The sequence below is a fragment of the Echinops telfairi genome, unplaced genomic scaffold, assembly GCF_000313985.2.
Source record: "Echinops telfairi isolate 266 unplaced genomic scaffold, ASM31398v2 ScPeMD7_9;HRSCAF=40, whole genome shotgun sequence".
Taxonomy (NCBI): domain Eukaryota; kingdom Metazoa; phylum Chordata; class Mammalia; order Afrosoricida; family Tenrecidae; genus Echinops; species Echinops telfairi.
This window is the reverse complement of record NW_022103906.1, coordinates 70,827,692-70,836,995: the sequence shown is the minus strand read 5'-3', so window position 1 is coordinate 70,836,995 and position 9,304 is coordinate 70,827,692. Positions and strand designations below refer to the sequence as shown.

The 9,304-nt window shown below is 38.2% G+C and overlaps 1 protein-coding gene across 2 annotated transcripts in view; it reads left to right on the top strand.

Annotated features, from left to right (window-relative positions):
* The window catches only part of GALNTL6 (polypeptide N-acetylgalactosaminyltransferase like 6), a 1,306,147-nt gene that overhangs the window by 1,002,601 nt on the left and 294,242 nt on the right, over window positions 1-9,304 (top strand). The gene's annotated exons all lie outside the window — the stretch shown is intronic.

The window sequence follows — 9,304 nt, the reverse complement described above, 5'->3', positions numbered from 1 at the left end:
ACACTTCCTCAGCCAACTTCTGCCTCGGCAGATCCTTGGCATGTTTTAGACATATGATTTATCGACTCATTGAATCAAGACCGTTCAGGAAACAATGGTCTATTTTCTTTGTAAATAACAAATTAGGCACCTCTCACATCGTGCTAGTGACAGAAATGATATTCGTATATGTATGTATGTATGTGCACTTGTATCTATGTGTGTGCGTACACACTTAATTTTCCCTATAAAGTGTCCAAGGAACACCATTTTATTTATTGCTTGATACGAAATTTAAATAATGACTTGTATTCTTTCTGCCTGCCCAAGAAGAAAAATTTATGCAAGACTGGTACATAAAAATGCAGTCATCCTGCATCAATGTTTTCCGTTTTTAGTATCATGGGGGAAATATAAGAAACAGCCTGAACAGGTGCCAGCACTAATAACTGACCCTGCCTGGGAGCCTCTTGGCAATTTAAAGGGCAGATCATTTCACTTGGCTTCCCATTTTGCAAATTCATTTTACATTCTTTGGGGAATGCCTTCTAAAATTGGGGGAGCTCTCACCTGACAGTAAAGAAAACCATGTACCCAGCAGATAAGCAAAATTTCCTGGGAAAATATCACCCAATTAAAAATGACTTCTTGGCATGCTGATGGAGTTGAAATGAAGTGCAGATAGCAAATACCAGGTTGTTGTCTTTCCACAGAAGGAAAAAATGCTTCTGGAGTGCAGTGGTAAATAGGCAATTCATTTTGACATAACGAGGAAAAGTGATGTTAACAGCCAGAGGTCACCGAAAGCAGAGATGGAAAAGGCCTATTAGATGATTTTCTCCGTTCCCTGGAGAAGAGGGCCAAATTATATTTCATAGTGCTTGGTCCGGTTTAGCTTTCAATTACTCAAGCAAGGGGCTTTCACCACTTCAGATTTTATTTTTTTATTTTTTTTGGAAAACTGTATCTTCCTTCATGACCCTATCCTTCCTAGGTATATTGACAAAGTATGATTCCCTGCCAGAATTAACCTTTCAGGTGACCACAAAAGTACATGTGTTCACAATGAGACCGAAATGCCTCAGAACCTATTTTCTCTTGTCAGTGAACTTCAAAATCATTTCCTCGGTAATGACTCCCCTTGTCCTTTCTACTCTACCTCCATATTCACTTTGCTCATCCTGTCCTGGTTTTGGAGTCCAATTAAGAGCTATATCGTGGCAGAGAAATCTCTCTGCAATCAAATTGCTGCGTGTTTCTGGAGCTGACATGATCATGGTGTGTAGGACAATGGCTTTCACACAGCCGCCCCAGAACTTCATGAGTGCGTGTATAGAAGAGTGGACAAACCAAAGCAGAGATTGCAAATCCAGATGATTAATGTCGCAAAGTTCTGCTGCAATATAGCATGGAGGGAGGGAAGAGAAGCTGAAGCAGGTGTGGAGTCAAGTCCGTTCGCTTTTTAAGAAGAGGAATATTCTAGCAAAGGAGGGTGCAGGGAAGAGATGAAAGCCACCTACAGGATCAGCTTAAGTAAGAGGACAGCTGAGAGGGTGGGGGATCCAGCACAGGAATGGGGACGGTGCCCTTTATCAGAGGAGGAAGCAGAGGGCAGGGAGAGGGGTCATGAGTAGTGGCCTCAGTTCTTTTTCATTAAAGAAGAGAATTTGAAGACTAAAGGTTTTCGGATCATTCCAAATCCTTTTATTTCCATAGCAAATAAAGGTAGAGTTCTCAGGCTCTTCTAATCAGATAAATGTATGGAGAATTTTCATTTAGATGGGTTTATACCATCTGTAACATATTAGTTTGGGCTCTGAGACTCTTTCCTTAGGAAATTCTAGAGTCAGAAAAAATTTTACTCTCAATATTATTCACCTTATAGTATGTATGATACTAATAACTAATTATGTAAAACATCTAAGTATGTCACAATAAAGAAATATACTATCGTATATTTAAAAGTATATTTATTAAGATTTAAAAACAAGTAAAATTTCAAAATCACACTTAAAAGAATAGGCATGCTTTAAATGTAAGAAAATTGAGGACTTTGGGGTGGTAAAATTTCGGTGGTAAAATTCCTAGTGATTGTTTTATCTTCTTTCCAGTTTTTTCATATGTATATTATTACTCTAAATGCCAATTTCTCTGTTTTAAAATCCTTTCTACTTAAAAGGTCCCTGATATATGCATATGAGTTCAAGTTTGTTTCATTTTTCTCTCTTGACATACAATAGTCTTTATCAAGTACGTATAATGTTCCAGGTACTGTTTTGTGAAGCATTGCTAAACTGTATGCCTTTAGGCAATTTTCCAACCTTTCAGAGTCTCATTTTCCTCGTTTTTGAATGAGGATTATTTTCCTCATCCATAAAATGAGTATTAAATGAGCTAATACATGAATTACATGTCTGACAATATTGTAATCCCTTAATAAGTACTAGATATGATCATTCTACTCATATTATTTGGTCACATTTCTTGTCCTAGTGCCCATTTTCATTAAGAATATGAGACATGGTTTTGTCCTCTTAGTGTTTTCTATTTTTTTATCTTAAACCAAGAAAACATTTTGCACTGTGCCTCGAGCTGCTTGATCCGAACAGGGAGCCATCCCTTGGAGGACTGATCTTTAGCAGGTCCATTTTCCTCAACAAGAACAGACAGCCCATTTCCTGCGTGCTTCCTGCTTACAGCAGCACAAGCATGGTGTGAACAACTGGGGGTTTTAGCAGCCTTGGAAACTGACCCAATTCTCCGATATTTAATTTCATTCTGGTCTCGTCGAAATTGAAATTTTAACCTGGCATTTTTCTCACACTTATTGTTTACAGGAATGCCTCCCACCTTGTTGTTGGTTATTGTAATGTCAAGCCAAAACCCAGAGGTCTTTAGGGTTGTTTTGGCAGTTATTGGTCACATCATTCATTCACTCACATACATGCTAATTTGAGATCAAGGTCCCTGAAGCTCTACCCAAGGAGCATCCCAACTCAGGAAGTGGAATAGATGCTTCAGAGGAAATCTCTTTTCTTCCCAAAGAAGAAAAACAAAATGGCCTTTAGTCACCATAAATCAGATGAAGCTTTTATTTTCTCCCCCAACGAGGTAGAAATGCAGAATTGAAAGTACTTTCAGGAAAGGCTGGGATTTTATTGCTCCCATTTGCTATCGGTGCAAGTAAATGGCATTTTGGAGTCTGTGTTTTGTTCTTTTGTTTTTGTTTTTTTGGGTCCCACCTGTATTTTCTGCTTTTCCACTAGCTAAAGATCAATTTCCCCTTTGCTAGGGCTCTCTGGCTCGAGTCTCGTATCACCCTGAATTTTTTTAAACCTGGCTCAAGATGAACTTGTCAATCCCGTAGGCTCAGGGGAGGATTCCTTATAGCGTGGTGATTTCATACATGCAGCAATCAGATTCGCGAGCAGGCTGTGGCTTCACCTTATCCGTACCTTCCTCAGTGTGGTTTGCATTACCTCCTAACTGCGCAGGCCCAGAGATTTCATTTCTCATCCTGATTGTGTCTCAGGAAAACAGGTAACAGGAAATCATTAATCATTTATGTTGCAGAAATTTACTCTCAGTCCAAGTTGTCAGAGATGGCCATTACGAGTCAACCCATCTCACAAAAGGCAATTTAATCCAAGTTATAGATACATGTGTACCGTGACAAATAAACCAGTAATTACTAGTAGCATTAATCATGGAATATACTAAAATCAGTTTAAGGATCACATAAAACGTATTGGGAAAAATGTGTTAATAAGGTATTGAGGTGGGTATCGTAAAAATTATATAGGATTTTACCCTTCTAAGGACTTTAGATGAACATGTCAATATGCTGATTCTTCTGATATGTTTCTGTATTAAGGGCTTCTTCTTTTTTTGGAAAGGTGGGGTAGTTGCCTTATATCTCAAAGCAAATTATGGTGTAAAATATATGCTTTGGACAGCTTGGGGATTCAAGGAACCATTAAGATATCATGAATGTGTTTTCTTAGAAAAATGATGTAATAGGTTGAATTGAGTCTCCCAAAGATAGGCTTCAACTTGGCTATGGCCCGGTTCTCAGTATTGTCCTCCGCTGAGGGATTTGATAAGTGATGCTTCATTTTGTGATCGGTTATTGAGACAAGATTAGTGTGAACTGTGTCCTGAGCCACAACCTTACAAGAGGGTGTGACTCATATTTCACCCTTTTTGTAGTCACTCCCTTGCTTGAGTCATACCTTTTATCTCACAAGCCTAAAAAGAGACAGAAGCCAACAGCGAAGAGAGGGCCATCACCATTACCAAGGCACAGGAGCCAGGAGCAGACACAGCTATGGACTCCTAGACCCAGGGAAAGGTTGATGCCAAGACATTGAGACACCCACAGATTGCTGGTCCCAAATATGTGGAATGAAGACAAGGACCTTCCTCTAGAGACAGAGCCCGAATTCTGACTTTTAGACTTCTAAACTGTGAGAAAATAAATTTCTATTTGATAAAGCCATCCACTTGTGGCCTTTCTGTTATAGCAGCGTTAGATCTCTAAGACAAGGGGGATGAAGAGATTTAAAAGCTACATTGGCAAATAAACAAAAAACTCACTTCCATTGAGTATGCCAACTCCTATCAACCATCTAGGACAGGGCAGAAGTGCCCTATAAGTTTTCAAAACTATAACTGTTCAAGGGAGGAGAAAGCCCTGTCATTCTACGGAGGAGCAGCTAGTGGTTTTGAACTTCAGACCTTGAGGATCACAGCCCAACTGGTAACCTCTATGTCAAAAATGGGAGTCTTAATGACATCCCATGTAACTGATAATGAGAAAGAAAGCAGAGAGAGAGCCTTGGCCTCCGCGTTCACCTAAGGTGGGAGGAGGTGTGCAGACAGGAATCGACACACATATATAAATCAGCTATTCTTAACTTCGAAAACCACATGAGGAATTGAAAAGAGACAAGCACCATTTCAAATAAGGGATTCTTGACTAATTCTTATTGCAGTGGGAGAAAAGAAATGAGTTCTGCGGGCTTGTCCTATATAATTTTCATCCTGGCGTTGCCGTATCTGTGCTATTTTCTTATTCTGGTCTCTGGTTTTATATTGAAAGTATTTATCACTGTCAGTACTAAGATAGCTATCGAATATTTGGTACTTAGTGAACTAGGAGGAGTCACTTTTGTAAAACTACTTTTTATGATAGTAGTTCTCAAGACTCTTGCAAAACTTCTCCACCTTCAGCTAAGATACTATTTATTTAGGTGTATTTTACAGGGAGTATCAAAGGATTTTGAAAGTGAACGGTTAAAAAAGAAGGAAGGGAAGAAGATATTTTTAGAAATGTATTCTCCTGTATCATCCTTGATGATCCTGCGTGATTTTGTAGAACTTTCTACTTGAGAGATTGAATAAGTATTAGGGCAAGTCAAAGTGTTTATGATTTATGGTGTACTGCGGTAACATGACAATGATAGTCCAGAAATGGACCTCAGAACTTATAGAAACAAGCATTAAAAGAAGAGCTTGTTAGCCATCTCTTGATCATGTAAGAACAATTAGTTCTTATGACATGGCTCTACCTGGTTCTAGCCCCCGTGAAGACGTCACTGAAGACACGGGTGCCCTAGTAACTAGGTGGTGCCTGGCTATCATGAATAATCGCATCTAGGATCTTAAAGGCTTTTCTCAAAAGAAACAGCCATCTAAGAGAGGAGTCAACTGAGTCTACATGGAAGACACACACCAACCTGTGTGATCCAAAGATAACTGATAATAAGATCCAAACCTGCACAATGGAACAGTGCCAGTGGCCAAACCCTGCATACCCGATTGCAGAAAATGATGGATGATAGTGGTAGCTCAAAATCCATTTACAGGATCACTGCATGGATGAGCCTCCCTTGAACTCCCAATTCACACTGCCTAGAAATGACAAGAACCCCACCTCCCCATCAGACGGTGAGCATTATAAAGGATTTTTGGCATCTGTATGCAGGCTAGAAAGTAACATGACCTCCCTATGAACTCAATGTGAATTTACTCTAAACTTCTACTTTTTTTCTGCTTTCTATTAGATTGAGGACTCTATCAGTTTTGAATGGCCACTGTTGATGAGTCCTTATTGGTGCATCCCTAACCTTGTATTGTTATCTGTGTCTGGAAACTTGGATTGAGGGAGACATGAAAATAATAATGGGATTACTGATTACCTGGGGACCTGGAGGGAGAAAAGGGGGGAAAGGAAAGAAAAAATACCCAACAAAATGGATTGTGATGACGACTGCACAGTCCTTCTTGCTATGACAGAACCATTGCAATTATTGATCAATTTTTAAAACTGTTAATACAAAATCATAGAAATAGTAGAAACTTTTCCAAAGGAAATTATCAAAATATGGAATTATTATTTCTTGACATGTATTCGCATTTAGGTCAATACGCTTCTGCAGCTCTTGTTTCTCATTCTAATCTTTCCCCAAAGAATTTTGTGCCCTTCAATTTATACTATGTCAAAATGGAGATCTGCCATCTTTGAGGGACTCGAATCAAATTCCTTTTAAATACCCTTTGAACTTAGAGGGCAAAAAGGAATACAAAGGGGGAAAAGCAGAGCTGTGGCATGGGTAGGGTAATTTTTCCTTCCATAAGCCTTATAGGATGTTTTTGTTACCCCTGATAGCTCAGTAAATCCCTTGTTTAAAAAAAATTCTCTGGGTGATATTCCTAGCCTTTTTTAAAAAAGTGCAATATGCTATTTTCTTAAAACTTCTTCATAATAAACCCCTGTGATCAACCTCTGCCATTCAAGAAAATCCACCAAGATTGTCTGTTTAGGAATTCCCAAAGTAGCCACCATAACTTTCCAAACAGACTTCTCTACCTTAAATTTAATTGACCAGCAGAGCCTTTCAGGAGCTGTTTTGAACCTTGCTCTTGATATCTTATTGGTAAATCCAAGATTTGTCTCTGGTTGCAGTATGTCCCTGAAAATTCTCTTCATTTGATTCAGTCTTGTTTAAAAGACCCATGCTTTTCTGATATTCATGCAACACTTCTGGCACCCTTTGGGCTAAAAGCTTGCAGAAGCCAAGATATTTGCTTAAAATTGAAAATATCGAAACTTGTGAGACCCCAACCTCAGTCGCAATCACATCAATGGTATTCAACAATCATCTTCAAGGCAAAGTTACTTCACTCCTCAAGGTTGACAGTCTTCCCTCTCTTCACGGATCTTTGAGACTTTCTTGGCCTTTTTCAAAAACACTTGCTCGATCTAAAATTGCTTTAAGTAGAGGAACATTCCCATAAGCTTGTTGAAGTTATACGGTAATGTGGAGATTTTTCTGCTAGAAGTTTTTTTAAAATTTGACAGCCTTGCCCACAAATCTTTTTGAGCATGATAAAAATATCTTTCTTGTTTTAAAGGCACTCGAATGAGACTAAGACAGTTGTATCACTGGGACAACTTGCCTGCAGCCAACCACTGATAAGAGTGACAGGTTTAAACATGATTTTTGAAATAAATCCATGAGTATATTAACTGGAACTCTAGTATCTATACCTTTTTACATTCCCTGCCATGTTTTTTATTTGTTTTTATTTTCCTAAAATTAAAATTACTCTCTAATATTCACGGACTAAAGCCTAACAGTATCTTTGACAAAATTCTTTAGTATTTTCTGAATCAAATACTTTGGATCATGAACTTTTTTATAAGGCTAATAGTAAAATTTTTATACTTGAACTAGATATTTGATATAACTACATGTATAGTTATTCTAAAATGTTCAATAAATAAGGAAGGAACAAATCAAGTTTGTGATACATTAACTGAAATAAAAGTTGCATGGTAGATATGCTATATTTTTATATAGGCAATTTTTAGGTTATTGCCATAATGGCAAAGTATGGCATTATTTACTCTTCTGCAGAATCCACTACAAAAGCATATACTCTATTATTATAAGAGAAAAAATCTTTAACTATGGATCACATTTTTTTCTTTCCTTCTTTATCTCCCTCTCCCTGCCCCTGTCTCTTTCTACATATATTCCGCCTTATACAGTATTTTCTTTAAAGTTTCTACTCCTTTTATATATGAGGGTGCCCCCCCCCCCCCGCTACCTTTTGCGCCTTTATTCGAAGGTACTGTACACATAGTCTTTGAATCTGAGTAAGTCGCAGGAAGAAGCCTTCACACCCACATAGAGCCCTAAGCATGGCAAAGGCAGCTAGCTCTCTGTCCGTGGTAATAAGCACTGGGTCTCCGACTGTTGCGGGTCCACGGGAACAACGCCCTGGTGATTGGAGTAGGAAAGGATTGTGACCTAAGATGGTGTAAACAGTCAACATACTAATAGCTAGCAGAAATGTTGGAGATTCAAGAGGCAACTCGGAAGAAAGTCCTAGTTAATTAGCTATTGAAAACTGCATGAGCACAGTTCTACTCTAACACACACAGATTTCCATGAGTTAGAAGCAACTTGGAAGCAAATGGTTAACCAGTAGAATAAATTAAGATATATGTTCCATTTATTTTGTATTGCTTTGGAAATGCTACACATATAGAGTTCATCTTAAAAACATATCATTTAATCGTTGTTTAAACAAATGCAAGATGGGAGGGTAAAGAATATGCTGACTATCCAAGTTCAATGGATTTCCAAAAGAATACAGCCTGAAATGGGTCTCAGTTCTGTTTTCTATGTGAGAATATGGGGCTTTAGCAGTGGATCATGGGAAAGTGTAAGAATGTTCAGGTTAGCAGAGTTCATTAACTCTAATTATGAAATAATAATTAGATGGCAGAGAAATTTTCAGATACTAGAACAATTTAACTGGAGTCAAAATAAAAAGAAAGATATTTTCAGATACTAGAACAATTTAACTGGAGTCAAAAAATAATAATAATAAAAAGCAAGGAAGTGGAGCTCAGAGCAGGCCTGTGCCAGAGGTAAATAGATAGAGAATCCAACATCTACTTCCCATAGACTGTTCTGATGTCCCGCTGAGAAGACCCTCTAAAACATTCATGGTGGGTTTAGGGACCTTTCCTCGTCTCTAAAGAACTATGAACAACATGGCCTTTTACACTGCTTACAAGTTAACACCTGGCCTTACCACTCTTAAACAGATGATCAAGGGTGTGAAATTCAAAGATTCAAGACAACAGACTATATTCATCATTTTATTGGGGGTCTCTAACAAATCTTATGACAATCTGTCATTCAATTGTATTAAGCACACGTATACATATGTTGCCATCAACATTTCCAATGACAGCCACACAATGTCCAGATAGAAACACTAGAAGTGTGCTGTGCTACAGAGGAGG